We start from the raw sequence: 27,759 nt of genomic DNA, 5'->3' as shown, positions 1-27,759 counted from the left end.
TAAAGATGGTGATCCAGATGGTGGATACATAATTGGAGAAAAAACATGCATGTACCGTTCTTTGACGTTCCAACACGTGAAGAAGGCAAATTATGGGTCTTTGGAAATGGTCATGACAGCCAACAATGGTGCAGAAACAACGAGCAATGAAAAACGTAATGCACGCTGTTTTCTTCAGAAATAAAGGATTAGTAAAAGCCATCAAGAAACAAGACAATGACAGCTAACTGGTACACCACCAAGTGGCTTGCAGAAATTCTTCAGGAAGTGATTATAGGGGAATTCATGCTTCGCCGCGAAAATTCTTTTTCTGATTTAGAAAAAATGACAGTTTAATTTCTTGAAGAAAAACAAATTAAAGTCATAGAATATCCACCTATTCTCCTGATCCTGCTTAGTTGTGACCTTATCCTTGATTATGTGTGACCTATGGCTATTTTTTAATCTAAAACAATATTTACGTGACCGTCGTTTCCAATCCGAAGATGAAGCTATAAAAGCTTATTTTTCATCGATTCAAAGAAATGTATAGTTTGAAACATTAAATCTAAGGAAATTTCGCCAACAAATGTGCACTAGTGTTGAAGGAAACTACTTTGAACGCACATACGATCAAGTAAGTTTAACATGTGCCATTTAGCTATATCTCAAACTTTTCCGAGTATAATAACATGATTGGACTGGATTATGGGAAAGTACAGGAGAACTATCTGTTTAAGAGGAAAGAGCTCTCTCAGCGGAATTTTTAAGAAAACCCGGCTCGTATTCACGTTACATATGGAAAAACCACAAACACTCAAAGGCAGCTATCGCATTCCCTAGCACTTAAAAACACAAGTCCAGTACCAATAGCATGCTAACGAGCTACATAACGAATCATATTTCAATAAATTCACACTTTTATTATTGCTAATACTTGCTCTACAAGTATCGTTAAATATAACACATGTAAGGCTTGTTATTTAAAGCTTGTTATTTATGGCAAATTTGTTGTATATTCTCAAATCATGTTATCGCCTAGCAACTAATTAAGATAAATAGAACTAATAATTAAATTAAACTTTATTAGCCCTATTTTGGAGCTGCAGAACAGATTGGTTACAGAACTGAGTTCAGAATAACTTTTAACAGGAATGTAGTAAATGTATACCACTTCACCTGGAACTATACTACCCAGTTTACTATAAAGGAAGATCCGAAGTCGAAGATTGGAAGTCGTAAGTAAAGTCGAAGATTTTGTTCAAAAGCAGACTGGTAGCAAAAACGTTATCACAATAGTCATTCATTTTAGAGGACGCTAAAACTATACGATTATCAGTTATCGCTAAAGCGCACTAATTATCTTATTCGTTAATTAATTTACATCTATGAAATGAATGCATACGAAATCGTAAGCCACAGGATAAAAATTAAAAGTAAACGGCATAGTTAGGAACTTAAGCGTTACAAATTTAGCTTTATATTTCTGAAGATCGTATTACAAAAATAATTGTTTAAAAGCTCATAGCGAAATATATAATACAGTTCAAAGTTAGGCTCTTCCTAACGCTGGCGTCACGCACTTAAAGAAGTAGAAGAAACGAAGACCCAGGAGTAGACTAATAAGAGTGATTGACGTTACATATGAGCAAAACTTGTAAGACAGTAATTAATCTTAGTAAGATACTTAGGAGGGCTGCATTTAATGCTTGAAGAAAAGGAACTGAAATAGGTAGAGTAGACTTATATCCTGAAAAAATATATTAAGGAATTTAGGTACATTATAAAACTAAAAAATACAGTTTTAAATTTTCATATTGAAATTTGGATTTTTATAAACATTTTAAAATAAACCCCGTGTAAAATTTTGCACTAAAACTAAAATAGTAAAAACAAATTTCTAAACTTTCTGAATTTTAAAGAGCCAGATGGTTTGTTTACATTTGCACTTAACCAATTCCTCACATTAAATTCCTTGAAGTACACTTATAATACATCTATATGCAATTTTATACAAGTAATATAGTTACGCAGGATAGATAAGTTGACTTATTAGCATATACTAATTCAGAAGTCAACCAACAAAAATCAGCGTTATATTTTCAAATTTTCACAGGACTAGTTTCGATGGTTTTACCAAACCACCATCCTCAGCTTCAAAAGCGCATATGTCTGCTATACTCTTTAAATACATAATTCTGCATACTTAGAAAATGTTAATTTATCAAATTTCATTAATATTATGAAAATAATGTCCATATACAGGATTTCAAGATAATTATATCTTTAAGGTTTCTTAAAGGTATAATTTCTTGGTATAATTTCTAAGAAATTTAGGACAATTGCAAAAACCTTACGTTAGTATACAACGACCAATTATTATGTTTTGAAGTTCAGATTTTGAGCGTGAAGGTGCATTTGCCCCTCGCTTCCTATTTTAACTTCGCTAATTTTTCTTGTTCTTTATGCTTGATGAGATAGCCTGGCTCAGTAAAAGTAGGCGGCCAGTGCAACTCTGATTAAAAATCCAGTTATAACCACGTGCAGTGCTGATAAGGACCACGTGTTTCTGTGACTCCTTCTCCTTTATTTTCTTCTTTCTAGGTATTTCTTTCTCCTGATGAGGAGGGACCTTTAGCTGCCTTCGAAAGCGATTGAGTGTTTCATTATACTTACGCTAAATACAAGGTTGTTTTTACAATTTTGATTATGTTTCTCGTTTAAAAATTTAAAAAAATTACTTCTTAAATTTATTATACCTTTAATTATACATTATCTTTCTAATACGGCCCACCAGCGGCCGAGCGGTAAAGACGCTGAACACTGGTAGTTCGGTCCGAGGTTCGAAACACGCGAACGGGCTGGCTGCAGGGGCGTTTTCGTGGTTTTCCCCATGTGTAACGTGTATACGAACCAGTTTCCCTAAGAACGTCCTCCACGAAGGCATCCCTCCCTTTAGGCAGATAGCCCTCGTGTGCTTTGCCATAATTGAATAACCCATAACCCATGTCCTTCTAATACAGAAACAAATCAGTTAAAAACAGTGATTTCCCTATCCGTAATGCTTCCAAGTACGCACATTACAATTTTAGCCCTCGTGTGCTTTGCCATAATTGAATAACCCATAACCCATATCCTTCTAATACAGAAACACATCAGTTAAAAACATTGATTTCCCTATCCATAATGCTGCCAACTATGTACATTACGATTTTATATTGATGACAAAGAAATGTATTTTGTTTTTATTTTATTTTAAATATTTTAACATTTATAACACAAAGTAAAAAAATCAAATACAATATCAGGAATTTTTTATGCTTGAGACGTAAAAAATGTGCATTGTGCTCACCGGGACTCGAACCCTGGGCCTTTGTAATATGCGTCGAATATGCTTCCAATTACACCACGAAGGCATACGGAAGGGAGGGATAAAATATTTTATATACTCCCCCTTTTAAAGGGTGACTGGGCATAAGGGGAACCCTATCGCCAAGACAAATTATTGTTCACCACCTTTTAATTTGAGCGCCACTGTAGAGTCATTACGAATCTTGATGCTGGTGACGTGAAAAATGTGCAATGCCCTCGGCGGGACTTAACCCTGGACCTCTCGAATATACGTCGAGTTAGCTTTCAGTTACATAATTACATTACAGGCAACATACAGAAAAGGAGGGAGAAAATACCTTAACAAAGAAGAGGTGCAAATGTATATGAATGTTCTCGTCATACTCTTCAAAATGACTACGAAATAACTGGACATATACACTGAAAAAGGAGAAAGATAGGAAGGAGGGAAGAAATGAAGACTGTGCGCAGGATAAGAAAGGTAATTGAAAGAAATTGATGAGGGACTGCAAGCTTCCGTAAGATTTGCCTAACAACGTTCAGTTATGTCAGCATATAATGTTATGAAACTTCATTATATACACAGCGAATTTTTAAAACTGGCGAAACCCTGTAAAATATTTTCGATATTGCATGCTCTGATTTTCACAAAATATGAATGAATAAGTTCTAGAAACATCTTTTCAACTATCCTAAAAAATTTTTTATTCAGAATATTTATGATCCAGTTACTATCAGTTAAAAGATTGATTCAATTCCTGGCAAACAGTCGGGGATCTCGTCATGTGAACGGGAACACTAGCAACGTTCCCTAAAATGTTCTCACAAAGGCATCGCTTCTTTCGGCTGATGGCTTTCGCATGTTTTGCCAGATCCAGTTAAATAATAGCAGCATTTTCTCTTCCATGATATATTTATTACTTAAAGAAATAAAGTATAACACAAAACATTAAAATTGATTTATGATCCAAAACTGTTCGAAAGCGTTTTAAGTATTCTGTGTGAAACAAAAGATTACGAACAATTCTAATCGTACAATAAAATAGATTTGAGAGCGAAACTAAATTTACTCAACTCATGCATAGTGCTCATAAAAATTCTCGAAATTATTTTTATGATAGCAAATACAATAAAGAAAGCCCTTTTAGAGGTAAAATCGCCTCACACAAGGCAATTCAAAATTTGCATAGATCAAATATTCAAAAATTGTGAAATAATACCACAGAAACATTTTTTAATTTAAATGATTTATAATGACAGATCTAGATAAAAGTTTTATATAGCTGCTTTTATTATAAACAAAATTAATTTAATCTGTACCATTTCACTTTTAGAAAACTTCGATTAAAAATAAAATAAAAAAGAACATTATAAAAACACATTGAGAAAAACTATTCTAAAACTCTAACTAATTTATAATATATTATTTTTTATAGTTATCTAACTTAAAATTATATAAAAAGTTATTAGAACTGAGAACACTTTTTACACTGTGTAATTTAACAAATGGTACTGAATATCGAAATCAATACAGGCAAACTTTAAAATGTGTTTATGAAGTCTAGCTAGATATAAGGACGTGAACAAGGAAACTTTGTGAGTTATATTTTAACACGATTGACTCATTCAACGCCTCACCGTTAAGTCAAACTACCGAAGATTATCTAAAATGTTCCGAACACGATATATATTCGATCGTTAGTTCTAATCGAGTAGAAATTTCAATTTTCCTCTCCACTGCAACACCAAAATGATGCACGCATATTACAAATAGCACATTATTTCACGGAAATCAAACATGTTTTCCGTCTTTAATGATGTTGCCATTGTAATCAAGAAATTATCTCTACAAAATAACAATCAGCTAAAACAATACTCTTTTTTCTTCCTTTCTAGAAAAATCTGTGATAGAAACAGACACGCAAAGAGAAGATATAAATCTCTAATAAATGACATCACCAAGTAATATCACGTGAGATATATCTAAGTTGATGAGGAAAACTTCATCATTTTCTCACTGAATTCAGTTAAAAGTTAAATGCTACTAATTTTTTTTTATTTTTCACTCCTATACCATCTATCTGTTTAAAGGAAAAACGTTTAAGTTTGGAAAGTATGCTGAGCAGTTTTGAGCAATTTCTGTACTTTTGAAGTTTTCCCAGTTTTGGGGGCCAATGAATGTCCGATTGCCTAACTGTCGAACACTGGCAGTTCGGCTCAGGTTCGAATCCCAACGTAACAGATTACGTTATTTGAATACAGCAAGCCACACGAGAGCTACACAGAAAATAGCTAAGTTGCAAAGTACACGTTATTTGAATACAGCAAAGCACACGAAGCTAAGAGGTAAGCAGCTTTCGTGGAGGACTTTCTAATGGAAATGCTTCATATTCACTTTACACGTGGGGAAAATCATGAATGCAAACCAAGTAGCCGTTTGCCTGGGATCGAACCCGGATCGAAATCCCACCAGCTTTCAGAGGTCTTAACCACTCGGCCACTGATAAGGATCCAGTACGAGCTAGTTTCTCTACGAAAGTATCCCATTCTTTAATATATGAATCTGACATACCCATGTACATATGTGCATATTTTCCTTTACTATTATGTGTATTTTGGATACTATTATGTTATTTTCGTGTATTTTGGATATTTACGTTAACCCAGTAAAAGAGTTTGGCAAATTCTCTGTGAGACGCTCTCTCCAGAATAGAAGACAACTTTCACTGACCAATCATTAGACCGAGGATCGAGAGTGAGCAACAGCAAAGCGACTGCTCCCGCACCGACTGCAGGTGTTTCGGACTGGCTCAACCATATTACGTGAACACGGCTATAGCTTGTAATTCTAAGACTTGAACTTGATTCTTTGACTTGAATTCTAAGCCCTGGATTTCTAAGACTGGAACTTGTGTTGGCTTACCCTTTTTCTCTTCCCACCTAACAAGGCTCTTAAGAGAAACTTCGTGCCAAGCGAAAATCTATTATTATGCGCTCTCTGTCACATTTACTTGCAAGAGCATGGAAACATACAGTAAATCTTTTAATAATCGCGGCATATAAAGGAAACTGGAGTTGCAGTCCCATCCTTTATGTAGATAATCTTCTTCAGATTTTTCTTAATCAAATAATCTATTTAATTTCTGGTTACATTAGATTGCGTTAGTAATAGTCCATTTATTAGCAAAGTATCTATTTATTAGCAAAATCATCACGCAAGTGTTGTCATTCCAAACGACAGCTTCAACACGCTTTTCGATGTATGACGTAAATACCAGCTAGTTTTCCTTAGAAAATGCTACACGAAAGTATGCCTATCTTGGAAGTTTTTCTTTTAACTTTTATGCATTTTGGTTTAATTAAATAGCCAGTCTCTCAAACATTCCACAGATCGTATGATCTTTAACTTCTATACGGCATTGAAAACAACTAGGATCTAGCAATGCTGCCATTCGACATGGCAAACAATTTTTAATTTATCTATCCCACTGAAACTACTACTGCCTAATAAATTAAGGAAATTAAATGCAATAAACATCCTTTTTAATAATTTGCATCTTTATTCCGACATCGCAATATATCTCACGTAATAATAATGGCATAATTTAAAATTATATACCGTGAATCCACTCGCGATGACTGTCTTCCTAAGATGAGCACTCTCGAAAGTGATTAGCATTTCTAAAAACATATCAAACATCACCTTTTCAAAATGACTATCACCCTAGTAACTATATCACAAAAATAACTGCGTAACAAATAATTAACTACATAACATTAATAACTATAGAACAAATTATTCAAATCAAAAATTTTATGATGTAAATTACATAATTATTAATTAATTATAAAATATACATTACATATGATTTTTATGAATATTAGTAACGTAACTGTAACTAATATAAAACGTTTTTAATACCATATGTTATGTGTCTCGACGCAGAATAACAAGTACTCACTGGATATCTCCACATGTAGCTAAAAAATTAACACCAGAGGTCAGGCGTAAAATATTGTAGTCATCAAATAAAAAAGGGTATTAAAAAGATAGCATCGCAATCAAAATTTAAGCGCTGTGAAATAATACTCAGTGGCAAAACTTTGTTCTGCTTGGGAGAAAATCATCTACATCTTGAACTAAACAAGCGGTTTTTACAGCTAATAGCATAAACTGCAACTAAAATTTAAAATAATAATAATAATAATAATAATAATAATAATAATAAATTGCTCGTAATAACACAGACAAGTCATTAATTATGAATAGTTTACGAGGTTTAAAAATAAAAAATGAAGTATAAGTAGCGTGCAAACATCTTTATTTATGCATATTATTTATTTTTTGTACAAAGGATTGATAAAACCAACAGCTTATTCTAGGATAAAGGAAAGTTTTGTTGGCAAATGGAGATCTGTAACGTCAGACCTGCTGCTGTTATTAAGAGCAAAATGGTTGGAGAAAAGAACATTAGCAGCGATGACGTACGAAAGCAGATGTTGGGTTCGTTATTCGATTCAAAATAAAATAAACATTTGTTAGCATTTTGATTCAGGCTGATTGATCATACAACAGTGGCTATAACATGCATACATCTAAAACGCGTCTCTCAAATGCTGCAAGTTATCACTAAAATGTTCAGTTTAAGGTTACATCTGTATTCTTTAAACAGTGCTTTTCCTTGTAGAGTTCCTCACTTTGGAATTCTAAGTTAATGTTGGAAATGAAGAATCTAAGAACTGATAATCGAATAATCGCTTGAGTTTGGTGACAAGAAACAGCAAGATAGAAGGGTAACTAACCCTTTATTATTCCAATAAGATTTAACAAAACTCCGCCTGGAAGTGTACAAGCAAAGCCCGCACTTGGACTTGAACTTAAAAGACTAAGAATTAAACTAAAACTAAGATTAACTAAAGAAGTATAGCTGAAGCTATCAAGGTTCAAATCGAGTTGGCCCCTTAACTTACTTGACTACGAAGCAAGGGCCTGAGTACGGCCGAGCATAATAACAGCTTTGAGAGAGAGAGTGGTCAAACAGGCAGACGCGCGTAAATCAGAAACTTTGATTCTCTCTGACTCAGTAAGTAACTTCGTGGTTTAAATACCGCTCCTCCTCATTAAATATTCAGCAAGATTCCAAAACTACGTTCCGGCCGGAATTAGTAAGTTCAAGTTAAAAATTTGACAGGAAAGGAACTTAAAATTTTACTGTTAATAAAATTAACATAATCCTTACATCCTTTTACAATGATATTCGATATATCGTATTTTCGAGATTACGCAAATGTTGCTACAAATCTACATATTACGTGATTCCAGAATAAGATACTCAGCAACGAAAAAAATTGTCAAAATAATTTTGTAGACAAATGAGATTTAAAATGAAGAAAGGGAGTTAGACAACGTCTTTAGAAAACGAAATCTTCAACTTAACAATCACTTCAAACTAACAATCATTCTCATAATGTAAAGCTCAAAATGTAGATTCTATCAAAATGATACAGTAATTTGCATTACCATTAGATTTTCCAATATAAGTTTAAATTCATAAAATATTATAAAACCATGAAAAAATTTCCGAACAAGTATTTAAAAGAAACATTTTTAAAAAGCTAGTTTTTGAAAACGAACAATGCCTTTTTTAATATGAATATCAATGAGTGGCTTGAATCGCCCGTTTTGATAAGATTCAGAAAAGGAAAAAAAAAAAAAAAAATTTCCTATCATCATTCTTACTGTAAAGTTCTTAATTCCTCAGGTAGCGCAATATGAAAGATATTTTAAAATATAAAGCTGTATCACTGAATAGTATTTTTTAAATGATATGAAATGGCTTTTATTCTAACAAAATTAATTTTCGCTTATAAAGAAAAACTACAACAGTTCATCATTATCATCACTATCACGGTGCTAATATGCAATAATAAGAATGTTGCTGAACTTATTTCTCATCAGACGTAAACCATGTCAGAGTATGATATTAATATAACTATTCCAGAACATATATACATATTACGATAATTCACGTTGTTCTATCATAGACAATTGCTTATCACTGCTACTGAATCAGCCATCTCTGAAATTATTGAAGAATAAAAATCTATGAAAGTATTGAAAAATCTATGTGGCCGCCCAATCGGGATAGTTGTTGGTGACTCTCACACCGAAGGGCCAGGGATCGAATCCCAGAGAATGCATAGCTGTTTGTAAATGTATAGTGTCTGTGTGGCATGTGGGCACTCTAGAATATGGGGCGACCAGAAAGACCTCTCGAGAAGTTGATAGTATGTAAAGAGTGATGGGAAGCCCTCGGATCCGTCACCCCAGGAGTGCTTTCCATTAAAATTGGGGGAAGGGGGCCAGAACTGAGCAAAGGCGTACTGTCACCTGTATGGTGCTCAAGGCTCATGCCGATGGCAGGCGCAATTTTGCACATCTTTGCCACGATGGATTTCGTGGCCTTGGTCTGATGTTACTGTCAGACAAGTGAGATAAGTCACAACAAAAGAATATATTATGTGTAAATCTTTGTTTCTCGCACTGTGTAAAAATGGCGGCACCTACAGCCTTGAAATTTGAAACATGCTCGGTGCTCCACTTGGGCACCTGCGCCTCGAAGTCCGAATTTAGAATTTATTTTTTTTTTTAAATTTTATATTTTAAGTAACTGAATGGTTATTTAAAAACTCAGTGACTTGAAAGAAATATATTGCCACTTCCCGAAATAAAATACTTTTAACTTCCAGTGTTGCCATTCGAAAAATGGCAACACTACGATATGTAATTTTTCTTTAAAATATTAACAACAATACAACAATTTTAACAACAATACGATATGTAATTTTTCTTTAAAATTTAATCTTTCATTGATTAACAAACTAAACGAATACACTAGGTGAATGCATTAAATTCATTAAACATTGTTTCATTTTCAATAATATATTTTAAATAATCGTCACATATTATTTCGCTTTTATAAATAGTTATTATTTCATTTTCATATTAATTTAAACTAGCTGTGCGATGACTGATTAAAAATAAAAATCATCCTGTATTCTAATTTGCATGGCGACCTAAAATGTAAATATTTTTATCTACAACATGTTAATACTTCTTAAGGGATAAGTAACCTTACGTTAGTATTGCATTTGCATGCAAATTATATCTTTGAATCAATTAGCCTGTTTGAGTTTCCAGTTTATTAGGATAATTAATTCAAGAAAATTAGAAAATTGCATTTAATTGACTGGTTTTACTCATTACCGTTCTCAGAATTCCATTTAGAAAATAATAACGAATTTTTTATAAATAAGGAATTTTTATTAGTTAGACTTGAATGAATTAGACTAGAATTTTCATGAATAAAAAATTATCATATAAGACAGAATATTTTTTTGGTTTCAATTACCAGCAAATATGCGAGATGCATGCATGCTTTCATAGGTTTTCAATGTGTAATGCGAATATGAGCCAGTGTCTCTTGAAAAATCCTTAATGAAGTCCCCTCCGCTGCTCAGGCAGATAGTATTCACGCACTTTACCATAATTAAATAAACAAACAAGCACACTTGGTTTTAAAAAATCTGAAAAATATCTATAAAAATTAATGAAATTCTGGCCATTATTTCGTAGGGCAAAGGCAAAATTTTCAGAGTGTTGTAGAATAAATTTTCAAATTTCGTGCCATAAATGTTCAAGGGTTGTATCAACTATCAGGTTTTTCAAAACCGGAAACAATGAAAATTAGCTGTCCGAAACACAGATCTGCCAGTCTGTTTGCTGAAAGCGCGAACCACTTACACCAAGACAGTGAACAAGGAGCAGTGCAGTAATTCCTCAAGATTTTCCCCTCACTTTAGCACCATTAAGTGACTTACTCTTCAGCGTCATGTCCAGTTATAAAAAAAACATGTCGATGGACCACATAAAGGTAAGAAAATTCATGTACTGTAGTTACAAACTGAAATCTAAACGCCAACTCAAATAGTCAAGCCATCAAGAGGTGTGACAGGAAATCTTCTGTAATAATGTCTCTACTTGACGTTACAAAACCGTAGTTTAATGACCAATGTCACCAGACGCTGCGTCTGTATTTAAAGCTTCGCTATTTCGGGAAGTTCATCGACCAAAGATTCCGAAGCTTCCTAATTACAGTCTTCAACTATAGCGAATCATGACAGCTTAAAATACAACCCTGAAACGTAAAGAATCATGCCTAATTCAGTCTGCAGAGTATACAAGACAAAGCACATATACAGAGAACGCTCTGTAACTCTCGATTCGACAGAAATGTCTAACACTTGCTGCGATTAAGAACTGTATCTTTGAACCATGAAAGCAATTAGCTATATGTATGCAGTCATTAGATTATATAGTTATAGAATATAATCATTAAATTTAGTTCCGAGTAGGAAACATGAAAAATCAGCAATGCTCTCACTACTATTCAAACTCCGGATTTCAAACTGGCTAGCTGGATGTGCTTTTAATTACAAAAAGACGCCACCGTTAAGAAAGCATAAAATTCCTTACATTCCCACCACCACCACCACCACCACCACTTAATTTAGTTCGGGCGCCACTTATAAAGACATCTAGAATTTCTTTGAGCAGAGATACAGCGACTCCACTGCCGGACTCCGGACCTACCGACTGCTAGCAGAAAGTGCTCCCAATTACACCACGAAGCTACGCGGTAGGAAGGAATAAATTTCTTTACATACTTTCCTTTGCAAGCCCGCCAGGTAACTTAATAAATACTTCTTCTATACACTTAATATTTGAGCTTAGATATGTTGTTGAGATTAATAAAATGTATTAATGGTTATTAATATTTCTACATTATTAGTAAATATGATAAGTCGTAGATAATAGTATACGGCATATCGTAGTAAGTGCGATAATTCGGAGATTATTATGTATATATTAAGAGTTTAATATTGCTGTTGTTCATGAGTTGGAACACGCAGTTCAAGCGGTCCATCCTCTCAGCTTATCGAAATGAATCTCAGATATTGTTACTTGAAGGCATGCGCTCAAGGTTGTGAGTATTTAAAAGAATAGAGCTATCCGTTAGAAGTTACCGTTACAGGGAAAAAATTTGGAAATGTTGGAGCGCATCCACCTTTTTCGGGATCACCAGCAGCCGAACGATAAAATCGTTGAACACTGGTAGTTCGGTCCGAGGTTCAAATCTCGCGAACAGGCTAGCTGCATGGGAGTTTTTGTTGTTTTCTACCATGAGTAAGCTACAAGCTAGTTCCCTTGGAAAGTCCTCCACGAAGGCATCCCTCTCCTTAGGCGGTTAGCCTTCGAGTGCTTTGTCGTAATCAAATAAACCAAACCAAACCCACTTTTTCCTGTGCAAGTTGGCCAGCGCATTAGAAACCTATAAACAGCGTTAGAACGTGTGAAGAGCACTGTAAAGAACCAATGACAATACAAGAAAGGAGAGTGGAAAACCATACAAGTTTTCAACGTGCTGAAGAGTATTCCAAAAGAACCAATCACAACTCAACACAGAAGAGGGAAAATAGTTTTATTAGAATTACAATTTTTCAACTTGTACAACGTTTCAAGATAGCGTTATCTTCCGTAACATTGCAGTTTCGTGGCCCACAGCGAATCCCCTCGAGCTCACTCCGATGGATTTCTGTTTCTGGGTTATCTGAAATCTAAGATACACAAATAAAATCCATAACATGTGTCGGAATTGAAAGATGCCATAAAACGTCAAGCCGTAGAGATTCCTCCTGCATTCTTACATTCTTTTTTGTTGTTAACAATCTTCCGCATGCAGTGCATTATCGGCTGCGAAAGTGAGCACGTTGAAAACTTGTAAGTTTTTCCATTCTCCTTTCTTGTGTTGTCATTGGTCTCTTACAATGATCTTCTTTAATAATGTTATACCGCGGTAATTTTCTTCGTACGTGTATCGTTCCAACGCCATTTATGGTTTTCCAATGCGTTGATTAATTTGCACAGGAAAAAAGTGCGTGTTTCAATTCGAAAATTTCAAAATATTTTCACTGCAACCATAACCTGACAGCTATATTATGTTAAATCATCACAGTCTCGAGTGAATACTATCAAATAATCATATCTGGAATTTCATTTCGATTCGCTGAGCGGATAGACTGCTATGGATTCATATACCGAAGGAGTTTTTTATAAACACTCTTTCTCTATTTATAGTTATATACATTGTTTACAAAATTAACCAAAATACCGTGAAACTGCAAACAGCCGGTTCAGAGAAATCATTTGAAATGTCAGTTGCGGGAGTACAAGAGTGTCATCCATTGAAACAATTTGCTATGAGTATCCATTTGGGAATTTCCTATTTTTTTTTTAAGTGAGCGTAACTTTTGATGGCGCATTAGTAACGAACTTGCAAAACAGGCAAAAACTATTGTAAAAACACGCAAAGTGGTGTATATACTGAAAGACGATACTTGGGCGCAGTGACTATTATTACGAGTGCGTATTCGTGGTGTTAATTTTTGGAATATTAAACTGTTACTTTTTTTAAGTTCTTATACCTTATAACATAAAAATGGAACTAAAGCAATTTGAACCAGAATATGTGTGCCATAATTAGATATTCTTGTAGAGACTAGTATTTATAATATTTGTATAATTAAACGAATGATTAAATATTTGTTTCAAAGATGTTTAAACAACTAAATTTTACAAACATATTCTTATTACCCACTTGTTTCTGGATATCCCCCCAAAACCCTCGGTCTAGTAACGCCGTGCTAGATGCCCTCGGCGCCCACTGGTGGGTGATAACGTCAGTGATGGGAACCTAATATAACCTAGAATACAGAACAGCGATATCTCAATAAACACCCAAAGAAATATACAGATGGAGGACAAAATAATACGAACATCTGTGAAATGATGGAAAATCTTTATTAATAGGGGGTTGAACCACCCTTTGGCTTAAGTGCAGTTTGAATGCGACGTGGGATAGATACATAAAGGTCATGGACAATATTTAAAAGAATATTAAGCCATTCCTTCTGCAGAGCGGTCTCTAATTCCGAAAGTCCGGATGGAGGTGGAAATCGGAAACGAAGTTTGGACCCCAAATATGCTCATAAATGTTCAATAATATTCAAGTCCGGAGACTGAGGGGGGCCAAGCGAGATGTTCAATTGCATCGTCATGCTCTTCGAACCATTCTTGCATACATCTAGCAGTGTGGACAGGGGCGTAATCGTCTTGAAAAAGCGGTCGCTCCCCAGGGAATACAGTCTGGACAAAAGGATGGACTATCTAAGCCTAGAATGCTTAGATAATGATTGAATGTGATCCTCCCATGCATAATAACAAGTGACCCAAGACCGCGCCAAGATATCGCACCCCATACCATAATGGCGCCATCCCATACTTCACAGTTGGCAAGAGGCAGTCAGGATGAAACGCTTCTTTGGGCGTTCTTCAGGCATAAACGCGTCCGGTCGTCTGAAATAGGGTGAATGACGATTCATATGACCATATTGCCTGTTGCCACTGCAGTGAGGGCCAGCCTTTGTGATCTCTGTACCATTGGCGTCGCTTGAAAGCATTAGTTGCTGTCACTAAGGGTTTACGAATTGCCACTCTGCCATAAATGTTCGCAGTATGAAGTTCCTTTTTGACACTTTTTGTTGAAATGGGGTACTGGAGATGACTGTTCATTTCGGACGTTATTTAGGATAACGATTGCTTGTGCTTTCGGGCTAGTATGCGCTTCAAGTTTCGTCTATCCCTATCAGCCAGCTTTGACTTTCGACTACTGATCTATGATGTCGCCTTACTCTCTTTCGCGTACGCTGTCATAACGGCTGATATCATACTCCTTGCACACCTCACAAGGTTTGCTGTTTCCGTAACTGATGCTCCAACTATCATTCCTCTTTTCTTCTTCGCATTTTGTCCTCCATTCCTCCATCTGTATGTATATTAAAAGAAAAGAAAGGTCGGAATTCTTATAACAATTCACCTTTTGATTTCCGATATCATTTGTTGAACGGAATGATGCATGAACGTATCTGTAACAAGGATAATAAAAAATCTGTCCAGTCTAAAATAAAGATGAGATACTAATACCGAGAGTGTTATCACATAGAAAAATTTTGATAAAGGAATTTATAAAGATAAACGTTGCGGAATTAAAATTTCTGTCAAGAGAAATCTGGCAATCTGTAATGAAACATTTTGTGCAATCTGCAATGAGGCATTTCTTTTTTTTTTTTTTTTTTTTCCTTTTAAAAAAAAGCATATAAACAAACTGTGAATCAAAGTACATATTTTTGCTTTTTCTGAAAAGAAATATTCTTATTTTGTAATTAAGAAACGTTGCGAAACGCATAATATTAAAATTTCTAAATGGCTTAGTTTGGTTCAATTGATTATTCCAAGCATACATTGGCTATAAGTGAAGCCGGGAGACATGTTTTCGTAGAGGACTTTAAAGGGAATCTGGCTTGTATCCACGTTACACGAGCAGAAAACTGCAAAAACACCAATAGAACCAGCCCGTTGATTTTAAATTTGTCGATGCAAAATCAGCAATATTATCAGCCGGAAATGCAAATTAAGTTTTAAAGTTTCTAGATACAAAACATACAGTAGTATTAATTAGAAATGGATATCCCATCAAGTTTTGGAATATCCCATCAAGTCGGGCAAAACATACGAAACCTACAGCATTTTTTTTAAAGAAATGGAAAACTCACCAAGTTTTATAATGTTTAGATTTAACAGAATCAATATTATCCTCCGAAAAAAGAAATGACTTATACAGTATATAAAAGAGTGGAAAGCAGCATCTTGAAAATTTCACGAAACCCTTTTCCATTACGAAAAGCATAATGTAAACTTACAGAAAAGAAAACCAACAGACAGACAGAACTTATGTTTTAAATATTTGTTAAATGGCCATTATTTCTGGAAGTATCAGTCTCAGATGAATATTAATATTTTTCTTAGACAATCTAAATAATGGAAAATCACCTAAAAAACAAATAATTTAAAAAACTGAACATGTATCAGCCTCTGATAACTATACTGAATTTTCACCTTGGGTTATGTTAAGTTATTCGAATGTGGCAAAGCAAATGAGAGCTATCTGCCTAAGATTTGATGCCTTCCTGGGGAAACTGGCTCATATTAATGAGGAAAATCACACATGAGAAAAATCATTATAAGCAGACACATTTAACTGTACGTCATGAATGTAATTTAATTTATAAATTTACCTACTTACAATTTATTTATTTTTAATTATTAATTAATTATTATTTTATGTATTTATTTTTAACTATTTTATTTATTTTTCTAATTATTAATTAATTATTATTTATTTATTTTTAATTATTAATTGATTATTATTTTATTTATTTATTTATTTAAATTAAAAAAAAAATTTCTCATCAGTGTTGACAGCATTCCAAGGGATCCTGCACTTCCAACTTTAGAAATTAATTCCTGGAAGGGATATCATTTATTGAGAAATGTAAAAAGCACACAAGAAATGTCAAGGATTTTTGCTGTTTCAGGAAATAATTTTGGAAATTAAAAATCTTTTCGGAAGAAGAAACACTTCTTATTGTAATAATATTAGTTAAAGCAATTTTATGCCTGTGTCATTCATCTGCAGCAACTAAATGTATACCACTGATAACATCAAATAAGAAATCACCTGTAAACGTCCTTGAAGAATGACACTTACTAGCAAGGAAAAATTAAAGCAGTGATCGGCAAGGTACATTATTCTTCGATTATGTATAATAATATTTCTTAATATTTCTTCCAGTTGATAAATTTTAGAATATTTTCAAAAAAAACTTTATATATGAATATATAGAATAAGTATAAAACATCTGTTTTAATGTATAAAACATCTGTCTATAAATTACACTTAGTCGAACCCCGCTTATAACGAACTTCAAGAGACGAGAAATTTTGCTTCGCTATATCCGGTGGTTCGATTCGTATACGAAAAACGGATTATCTCACAAAAACGTGAAAAATGAAGGATGAATAAAGAGAAAACTGATTAACATTGTCAAATCTACCAAAAGAAGTGTAAAAAATATACTCAATTTCTAAAAACATCGTATTAATCTTATTAGATGTATCTGTAATTATTGTATTAGATGTATCTGTAATTATTGTATTAGATGTATCTGTAATTATTGTATTAGATGTATCTGTAATTATTGCATTAGATGTATCTGTAATTATTGTATTAGATGTATTTGTAATTATTGTATTAGATGTATCTGTAATTATTGTTGCACGCAGTTAATAAATTTTTTGTTCGTTCTTTTCCAGCCTCTACAAAATATCTGGCAAATGTATTGGCCTTCTTGGTCTGAGTCATTTGTCCAGATGTTGGCAAATAACGGCTTTTTTTGAATGGCGAACCATTTCATCAGCGCTCCTTTAACATCTCTGTGCTTTTACCATCTTCCTCGTATCCAAATTTTTCTCACAAGCAGATGAAGTTTCAATTTTTTTTTCACACGGTACCAACTGTAGATTCAACTATGTAGATTTTCAACTGTAGATTTCGTTAAACTGTATAAATATAGCAAATACTGATTTGGCTATCACCATTTTTGTATTTTTGAAATAGTGTTCACCTTATTTTCAACGCAAAAGCATTAGGTTTACAGCTCTCCATGTGGTGACCACACGTCATGACCTTAAAGTTTTATCCAAACGTGGATAACACATTCATTTTCCCAAGATATGTATGTTTGCTACACAAAGATTCAATAATCTTTAGAGAACATATTATGTTTTCCCAAACTCCTTTTCGAAAGATAGAACTTGGACAGCATTTATGTTCAAACAAGCCGAGTAGGATTACAAATTTTCATTACCTAAACGAAGAATAAACTGCAAAGTCGCAAGCTCATAAGATTCACTACTTCCTTTTTCTCTGGCTTGAGAAAATTTCATAATTTCCATCACAGCATCAGCCTTGAGCAGCTCTGTCCGGCAAATTAGTTAAACAATTTGAATGGAATTAAATAACCCAACTGTATGGTCATGTGTACCATATGGTGTTCTAAGAGATGCTTATTATTTGCTAGATTTCTCCTAGAGTTGAGCGCCTCACCTGTCTCGCATGACTTTTGTTTAGAATGAAAAGAAAAATGGGGGAGAAAATAAAAGAAATATAACAAAGCGGTGTTTTCCTTCATAGATGAAGTGTGATCCTAGTATCAGTACCTGTGTATAATTTTAACGGTTAGCATTTTCTTTTCTTGAAACTTGCAGAAATTCGGGAAAAAATTAAAAACTACAAAGATGTTTCTATAGAAGATATTCACACAGTCGTACTATCCAATTATCACACTTTTGAAGTTTTGCCATGAAACTGGACGTGACCAAAAGGTTTGTTCATTATATTCGGGGGTATAAACCGGGTTCATTACACGAAGGTTGGACTGTATTAAATAACTAAAATGTTTATACGTAAACAAGAAGTTTAATATATGCATATACGTAATTTATACGTGAAAAAAATTATATAATTAAAAGCGTAAACTGCCCATACAACTTCACTGCACTAAGTTTCAAACAATTTTTCCTTTATATTTGAGGGACATATGTTAATTCAGCAGTTTTACGTTAAATTGTCCCATGTTAATAAGACAGTAATATCATAAAATTGTAAAATTTTTAAAAGTGAATAAAAGAAAAAAAAGCAAATACAAATTTAGACTGTTTTTCAATATCTAGTACCTTTTAACATGCATAAGTTAGTAGAAAATACTTTTGCTCGCTGATCAATTCACCGCTTCATTACACTTTCTGAAGATCACCTTTAAAATACCCAAGTCATGTTGAGCCATCTAAAGATGTAAACCATGTTTTTTAACTTTAAAAAACACTTCCAGATATGAAGACTTGTGTGTAAGATCTCCCAGCATTCCAACCAATATATAACTGTCAGCTGAGTTAATGATATAAGTACAATCACTCTGTCTTATGTTATTAATTTTAAATTTAAGTATTGGTTGGATTAAATTAAGTATTGCCTGTATATTGCTGAGTACGATATCATATAGTATGGATAATAAAGGACGCAGGTGGTGCTTTCGCTCATTCTGCACTTGACAAGTCGCACTATCGCAGCTTTGTTGGCACCCTCTCATAGAACGTTTCAATAAGCCAATAATGTACACTTATAAGGTTTCTTACAACACATTTCTACACCTACAATAATTTAATAAGATAAGGAAATTTATAACATTCCGTATAAAAATAATGTTTTCGTTGTATTCAAAAATTATGAGTGAAGTGTAAGTTAAATTATGAATGACGTACAAGTTTAGATTTACTGAACACAGACCTAAGACAACTTAAATAAAAATTGCAGAAAGTCATTCAAATTATCCATTTTTGTTAAGTTTAAATCAAATTTTAGAAATTGATAAGAAAAAAACCCAGTTTACTACCTTTTTTAAGTATATGGTCGGAATTCAATTACATGAAAATTTTATTTCTTCTTACCGAAAATATGCTTTGTTTAAAAAAATTACCAACTTAAAAAAAAAAAAAAAAAAAAAAAAAAAAAAATTATTATGCTACAACACTTAAGATGTCTCCATTCCGCATGAATATTGATATAGGTCAAAGAACTTTATGCTTCTAAGTTGTGAATTTTTCAGTATAAGCAGAACTATTCTCCACCGAATTTCGGACCTTTCAAAAAATAAGAAATCATCTTTAAATCAATGGCTGAATATTTTCACAGATAAAATATTAACGGTTCGTAAAGTATTTTATCATGGAATATTAAATAAAATATTGGTATTCATCTAAACAACTACATCATCAATATAAGATAAAATATTGAAATTCATCTAATAATCCCCTAAATAATTATAGTTTTTTAAATTCTGAAATGATGCAAATTCGCAATATATATAGGATTTCAAAATTAAAAGTTGGACACTTTTCTTTTAAAACTTATTTTCCAAAATTTATCGCGACGACATGGAAGAACAACAAAAGAAATTGAAAGGAATAATTCTTCACTCCTTTTGTGGTAAATAAAAAACTTCGATCGAAATTTTTCACGATAACATTTCTTTTAAATAATTCAGCAATTTATCAAGCAATAACGTACAACAGATTCAAACTTGAGAATGAACTTTATGAAGAATGAGTTTTAGAAGTATATGAAAATTAGAAATTTTGCATAACCGGAAATATGTTATTACTAATATAGTAGAACATTATTCTGAGGTTTCTTAATTTATTATACAGTTAACATTCATTATTCACAGATTTCATACTTCGGATAGCACACTGTTTTGAATGTCTGTATCGTCGATTTAAAAGGGAACCATAAAAATGTACTGAATTTGAAATTCACTTACCAAGAAGATGATTCACAGCTAAATGTCGCGCACATACTTATTTTCTACGAGTCCTATGTCCTGTGTAGACTTGTATGTACAGTTAAAATGAATGGTGGTATTCCTGTGGGTATTCTCGCGCCACAAAACGTTGGTGCAGCAGCAGAAAAAGGTCATGATGGTATCCTTGAAGGCATCCCGAAATTCCCTGTTGAAGTAAGCATAGATAATCGGGTTGAGAGACGAGTTGAAGTAACCGATCCAGAAGAGGATTTGGACGATGATCTCCGGACACTCGCATTCTTCGCAGAGATGTACGGTCACGTACCAGATGAAGAACGGCAGCCAACAGAAAATGAAAGCGCCCATGATGATGCCTAGTGTCTTAGCGGCTTTGTGTTCTCTCTTCATTTTATTGATATTCCTCTTGGTAGGGGTGGAGTGATCATCTTCAACATGAGAATTGCGGTGGTGATGGGGTGCTGCCACCACCATCTGAGCAGTAGTGTCCGTGCTGTTACGGGGATACTGCGGTATAGCCGCATTGATCTGAGACTTGCATATCATCTTTTCCTGCTTCGTGGCCTCGAAGTAGATGCGAATATAGGCACCGATCATTATGACACAGGGTGCCCAGAAAGAAACGCAGGAGGAAATTATTGCATATGGCTTGTTGACGACAAACTCGCAGACGTCTGGGTTTTTGCTGCGTTCGATGAGGTGTTCGGAGGTTGTATACCACCCTAGAAAGATTGGGATGAAGCTGATCAGGCCAGAAGATAACCAAACGCTGGCCAGCATGATAGCAACGGACTTGTTAGTGATCTTGTTCGGATATTCAAATGGCTTGACGATGGCGTAGTAACGGTCTACGCTTATACAGCACAAATGCATAATTGAAGCGGTCGAGAAGAGCACGTCACAGCTGTTCCAGAAGTCACAGATTGTCTGGTTGAACAACCACTTGCCGGAGACGGTGTGGATAGCATTAAACGTCATGGCGAACAAAGCTACAAGTATGTCCGCGAATGCTAGGGACACTATAAAGTAGTTGGTCGTAATTCTTAGTTTATGATGCCGATACACGCTGACGATGATAAGAAGGTTGCCAAAGACAGCGGCAAAAATAATCAAGCAGAGAACGCAGGATTTCAGGATGACAATCAGGATATCGTCCCATTGTAGTTCATTCGATACCACGTCAACTGGCATGGTGCCGTTCACTCCTGTACCACCATAGTAAGGGGTATCATTGACCGGCATCGTGTCCCTGGTGCTCACCAGCCGGGTTCCAAACGAGTCACACCACACATCGAGCGAAACTTTCTCTCACGCCCACTCTAACGGAGAACTACACGTTAAACGTACCGCGCGCGCCTGCAAACTTTTATCTCTAGTTAAAACGAAACAGAGAAGCAGGCGGCGATTGTCAGGAAGTCCTACTGCTAAGTGGGTCCGTTCAGCGCCCGCTGCGATAACTCCCGCCGAATGCGCGCCACTCCTCACCGCGACGGCGCGTAGGATGGAGGGAGCTGCAACAAAAAATCTCGCCAAACGCGCCAATGCGGTTTTCACCAGTGCTGCATAATCTCAGCGTTCGGAGTTTACGAAGCTGAGGAAGGTGGAGCTTGGAAAAAGCGCCGACAACTTCCTACACAGGTGATCTTTGAAGGGGGAACACGCTGCATTCCGTACACTTTGGATTGTGGATGGAAATTGCATCACAGCTTTTTATATCGCTACAAACTCGTTTCGAGATTCTTAGAATTAGCCATACTTTGACAGATCACAGAAATCATGCGCAATAACATTAATGAATGCGCAAAATATAACCGTTTATAACGAGAAAAGTAGAACATTATTTTAATGTTATATATTTAAAGGCATATATATATATATATATATATATATATTTAATATTTAACACTTTATTTACGAAACTAGGGAAAAAATTTATTATGTAACTGTCTCTCCGAAATTTTTAACGTAGTGGATGTCACTCATTCAATTTAATTTTCATGTAAAGTATTACGTAAAATTAGTTTATAATTCAACATTTTTCGTCCAAAATTATTTAAACAACAAAAAAGGGGGGGTGCGTTTTCCTTTTCATGGTTTCAACACTTCCCCCCCTTTTTTTTACAGTATGTTGCATGAAATATAAACATACGCATTTTAAACTATTAAAAATCTTGCCTTTCTCTGAAAGAAATTTAAACAAAAAAGAAGTACCTAAAGAGTTCTTGATTATTTTAATAAAAACCTGATTTAAGGATTCAGTTATCGTTAATTAACTCACAAAACTATTCACTACTATTCGCTACTATTCGGTTTCTTAAAAGGATTATAAAACAGACTCCTTTTTAAATTGAACCAAAGATATGGTAAAAAAACGTGTTCCGGGCTTTTTTGCCATTTAATATTCTGGATGGTTTGTTTTAATTTGCATTTTAGCAGACTTTTCGTATTAAATTTCCTAAACTATACATAAAATTTGTATACAATTTTACACACATATATATACAACTTTGCATGTTAGAAAAGTTTAGTAATTAGTACATCTATCTACATATTAAGAGTGTAACGCTTTTACGAGGCTCCGAAGTAATGAATACTTCATTTAAGATTTCATTAAATTTGATATTCCAACTTGCATGCTTTCTCTGAACTGTCAGAAAAAATTTCAAGAAATTTCGATTAATTCTGTAAACACTATAACTATATAAAAGGACAAATTATTGTTTTAAACACTATAACTATATAAAAAGACAAATTATTGCGTTTCTGACACAAGAGCTTTTAGAATTTTAATTTAATTCAAAATCATATGAAAATTTTGCCACGTCACTTTTTAATGTCTCAAATAAAATTATTATGATTATGTGTGCAATATTGTTAAAATACATTATAAGATATTTCACCCGTCTTTCACAGCATGCCTTCGTGGTATAGTGGTGAGCACACTCGGCGCGTATTCGAGAGGTCCGTGATTCGAGTTCCGGTGAGGGCATTGCTCATTTTTCATTTCTCCTGCTTCAAAATAACCTAATGTCTCTACAACGTAATAAAGCATGCAAATTTTAACTGAAAATATATATTTTTCGCTCAAAGGAGCGATAGCCTAGACGGACTATTAGTCTCGAAGCGGCATTTTACGTCGGCTCACTATAAACGGCGTATCACTTTTCAAATTATTGCCACCAAACATTATTGCCCTGCATTACATTTAATGAAATTAAATAATGAAAAATCAGCATGAATGTATGTATGTTTCTGGCACTATGTAAAAACGACTGTACCTACAGCCGTCAAATTTTAAAAAACGTAATTTTCCACCCGAACATGGGCTTTCGAATTTGTTTTATTATCTCTTTCATATTTTGTAAAAATTTAACTAATTTTTGATTAACAAACTCAATGATTTCTTTTACTCGCTTAAAGTTTCACCGCAGGAGTTATAAAACAAAATAAACTCATTACCTCTATTATTAAGTAACACAGAATCTTTGAATATATATTTATTTATGTAAGTTTGTTCCTCCCAATGACCGATATCACCTAGAGTCACCAAATTTTGAACGCACATAGTTCTGAATATGTCCACCTCAAAGCACGAATTTGGAGTTTCCAGTTTCTTTTTGTTTATTTTACGCTTTGTGGAAACCTAATAAAATTTTGGTTAATAAATTCGGCGATTTAAAAGCAAACGCATCGCAGGGGAAAGCGTAATTTTTTTTTTTTTTTTTTTTTGAAATTTAATCAAACAATTCGACGATTTAAAAGGAATGGGGCTCCTACTGCACAAAATTCATCTTCCACGTTGTAGCGCGTTGTTATTCAGCAGATTGTAAAATATTCATTTTTCTTTCAACTTAGATGTCTGATATTGATTAACAAATTAAATCATTTAAAAACAATTTACTCAGTTCTTCGTCTCTATTATTATCAATTACTACTTGGACACATTAGAATTATTTATATATATTTTTGTTTCTTTTTGTATTAAATATTTTAGGGGGCTGGTATTTAATTTTAAATACCATTAATAAATAATAATAAATTTAAATATTTTAGCTCCCTGCTAAAAACAAAATTAGCTATGGATTCAGTTTTTCAAAATTTCTGGGTCTCGAAATGGATATAAGTTTTGCAGCTAGAAATAGACATTTTGTAGTGCCGTAAAATACGATCTATTGCTTTCAGTTAGTTTTTTACTTCTTAAAGGGTGGATATAAAATTGGTTGTTGTCTTAATCATTTCTTTTATCCCGCCTTTTTAGCCTACGCTTAAATTTAAAAAATAGTGCTTTAGTGGCGTCATCTAATACATAAATAAATAAAAGCGGTACATCGCATATTTCATTATTACGGACCTTTTTATTTTTCTCTTTCAGATTCATCTAGTATGTAATGCTTTATAAAGGTATTTTTTTCATTCCATTCGGTGACTTTTGGTTCAATATATGACGTAATATTTCATAAATTCATCATTTAACAAATTATGAGTACAATTTTGAAGCATCAGCAACTGTGCTTTTAAGAAGATAAGATTGAAATTCGTGTTCGTGGCTATTCAAGCAACTAATAAATGTACACAAAAAATTGATGCTTAAAATTATTTATGTTTTGTTCTTTAATTAAAAAAGGCCCCCTTTTAATAAGTCTTTATTTAGTTCATTAATGATGTTTCACTCTTAGTGGAATTTCCTCACCAATTTTATATTTACTTCCCGACAAGCTATCCAGTTCATATTTTGTACAAACATAGTTTGTCGATAACAATGAAATGCGGTGCGGAAATTTTTTCAAAGTTTAGTTAATATCCTTTTATTTAAGAGGCTTTTCGCACATACCTTCTTTTAACAAACAAGCATACCAGAATTTTACTGCTTGTATCATCGAATACAGTGAAAATGAAAAAGATCATGTCAGTAAAATTTGTATGAAAATTGTAACTTAATTTTTGAAGTTTCGGCGAATTTTTGAAAATCGCCTTATTATATAGACTATTTTTAGACTATTTTGACGTTTATTAATTTAAAATTTCAACATCTTAAAATGCATAGAATTTAAAATTTTTAATTTTTCACAGATTATAAAACAAACTTTATGCCTTTTTTTAAAATAAGATTAATTAAAAAATAGACATTCAGCGATTTTCAGCATTTAAAATAAGGTTTGCAGTTTGAAGCAGATAGTAAGCAGGAGAAAAAAGCGTTTTTCCCCAAAAATTTACATTTGAGTTTGCGATCTTGGAATGTTTGATAACTGACAGGGAATACTGCTTTTCTCATTTCAGAAGAAGAAATCGTTTTGAATATTTCTTCATTCTTTGAATGACATTAAGTTTTTTAATTTCCCTTTTTCTTATAATTTATTGCTTGTATTTAACAAGGATTAAAATGTAATTGAGACTAAAAAACTCAAAATAAAATACAATTAAGAAACGGTTTTTATACAATAAGCTTTTATTTATAATGAATATGATAATTAATACTTTAATGTGAGAAAAATATTTTATTATGCATTTTAATGGGAATAATAGATTAAATAATGCTATTTACAGAATTCGTCTACAATGTTATATTGCGAATAATTAAAGCGTGGGGTGCCTAATAACGAAATCTGTTAATTTACTTGCTTTTCCAAATGTATAAGCCATTATTTTGTAGAGTTACTAGAATTTTTTCAGGAAGTCGAGAAATTGAAAATATTCGCATTGCCCTCGCCGGGATTCGAACTCCGGATCTCAAGGCGTTATCTGATTCCAGTTACACCACGAAGACATGCGGGAAAGAGGGAGAAAATGCCTTGTATATTTCGCTTTAAAAGCCCCTTTATCGGCTCTTTTAAAAGAACGATTAGGGATTAGACGGCCCAATCGCCAAATCTTAGTAGTGACAAATTATTGCCTACCACCTTTTAGTTCGGCCACACCTGTAGGATCGTTTTTAGAAATTTTCGATGCAAAAAATGAAGAAGTGCCCTCGCGGGATGCGAACTCCCGACTTCCCGTATATGCGTCGAACGTGCTTCCAGTAACATGACGAAGTATGCGGAAACAAAGGAAAAAATATTTTATAATCTTTTAAATTTTCAATTAAGTTGGTTACATTGTTAATCGTACAAACCATTATCTTTGTTTGACTCCGTGGAACTGAGTTAGGTACCTGAGTGACTTGGCGAAAGCCCTACACCAAATCGAATACACTTGCAATCTTCGATATCAATTCTGAAAATAACCGGGCAGAGTTCCTAAAATATGCATACAAAGACGAAAATTAGTCAAAACACAGAAATTTTTAAGAGATTTTAGGTCACTTAGTCACAAAATACAGTCACTGGGTGTGAAAACAGACATAAAAAACTGCAAAGCTAAGAAAATTTTAAGAACAAGGAAGTGCAAGCCACATGATGCCAATAAAAAGATTAAATAAGATATAGATCGTCAGAGGCTACTAACAGTCATCAGGGTACTTAACAACACATTTAACATTTAGGCAAAAACTAATGCAAATTCAAGAAAAATGTTAAAATTAATTTGGTGCTTTAAAAATGTCCTGAAAAAATTTAACAAATAATCAAAAGTCTGTCTATCGAACTTTCCGTAGTGTATGTACCAGGGATAGTATCGGTTATTTTTCTTATAACATTAAATATCGTAATTTCCTTGAACGTGTTACCTAATTCATTGAAGAGATTAAATAAATCTTCACATATGTTAAGCATTTCACCAAATGTTGGCACTCCTAGTTGCTCAGCGTTAGTGCTCTGCGTGCATCTGTGAACACTAGTTTTCTCCTGCATGATATTAGCATAAGAAATTCCTGTAGTAACAGGGGTTGCCTTTGCATTTACATTACGTACACTTTCAGAAGTGGATTTGTTCTTAATAATAACATTGTAAGCTTGAGTACTTGGGAATTTCGTACACAACCTGGTAGTGTGGCCTGTTACCCGACAATTACAAAACTTTAGCACTTCTAATTTCTTTGTAGTCTTCTTCTTTAGAAGAAAGACTACAAAGTACCTACCTTTGTAGACTACCTTTGTA

At 33.7% G+C, this 27,759-nt stretch overlaps 1 pseudogene across 3 annotated transcripts in view; it reads right to left on the bottom strand.

The window, feature by feature from the left end:
* Positions 1 to 22,275, bottom strand: part of LOC118188017 (octopamine receptor beta-2R pseudogene) — a 414,059-nt pseudogene extending 391,784 nt beyond the window's left edge. For 2 of the 3 annotated variants that reach the window (XR_015041425.1, XR_015041426.1), the window contains exon 1: positions 20,728 to 22,275. The product of XR_015041425.1 is annotated as an octopamine receptor beta-2R pseudogene, transcript variant X2 (transcript). The remainder of the gene's footprint in view (positions 1 to 20,727) is intronic. The other variant, XR_015041424.1, reaches the window with a different exon arrangement.
* Between the last annotated feature and the right edge of the window lie 5,484 nt (positions 22,276 to 27,759).

Source organism: Stegodyphus dumicola, chromosome 1 (assembly GCF_044657685.1).
Source record: "Stegodyphus dumicola isolate Sdum_Otavi_A_Nest chromosome 1, ASM4465768v1".
Lineage (NCBI taxonomy): Eukaryota > Metazoa > Arthropoda > Arachnida > Araneae > Eresidae > Stegodyphus > Stegodyphus dumicola.
The sequence above is the reverse complement of the archived record's forward strand: the minus strand, read 5'-3'. Positions and strand labels throughout refer to the sequence as shown.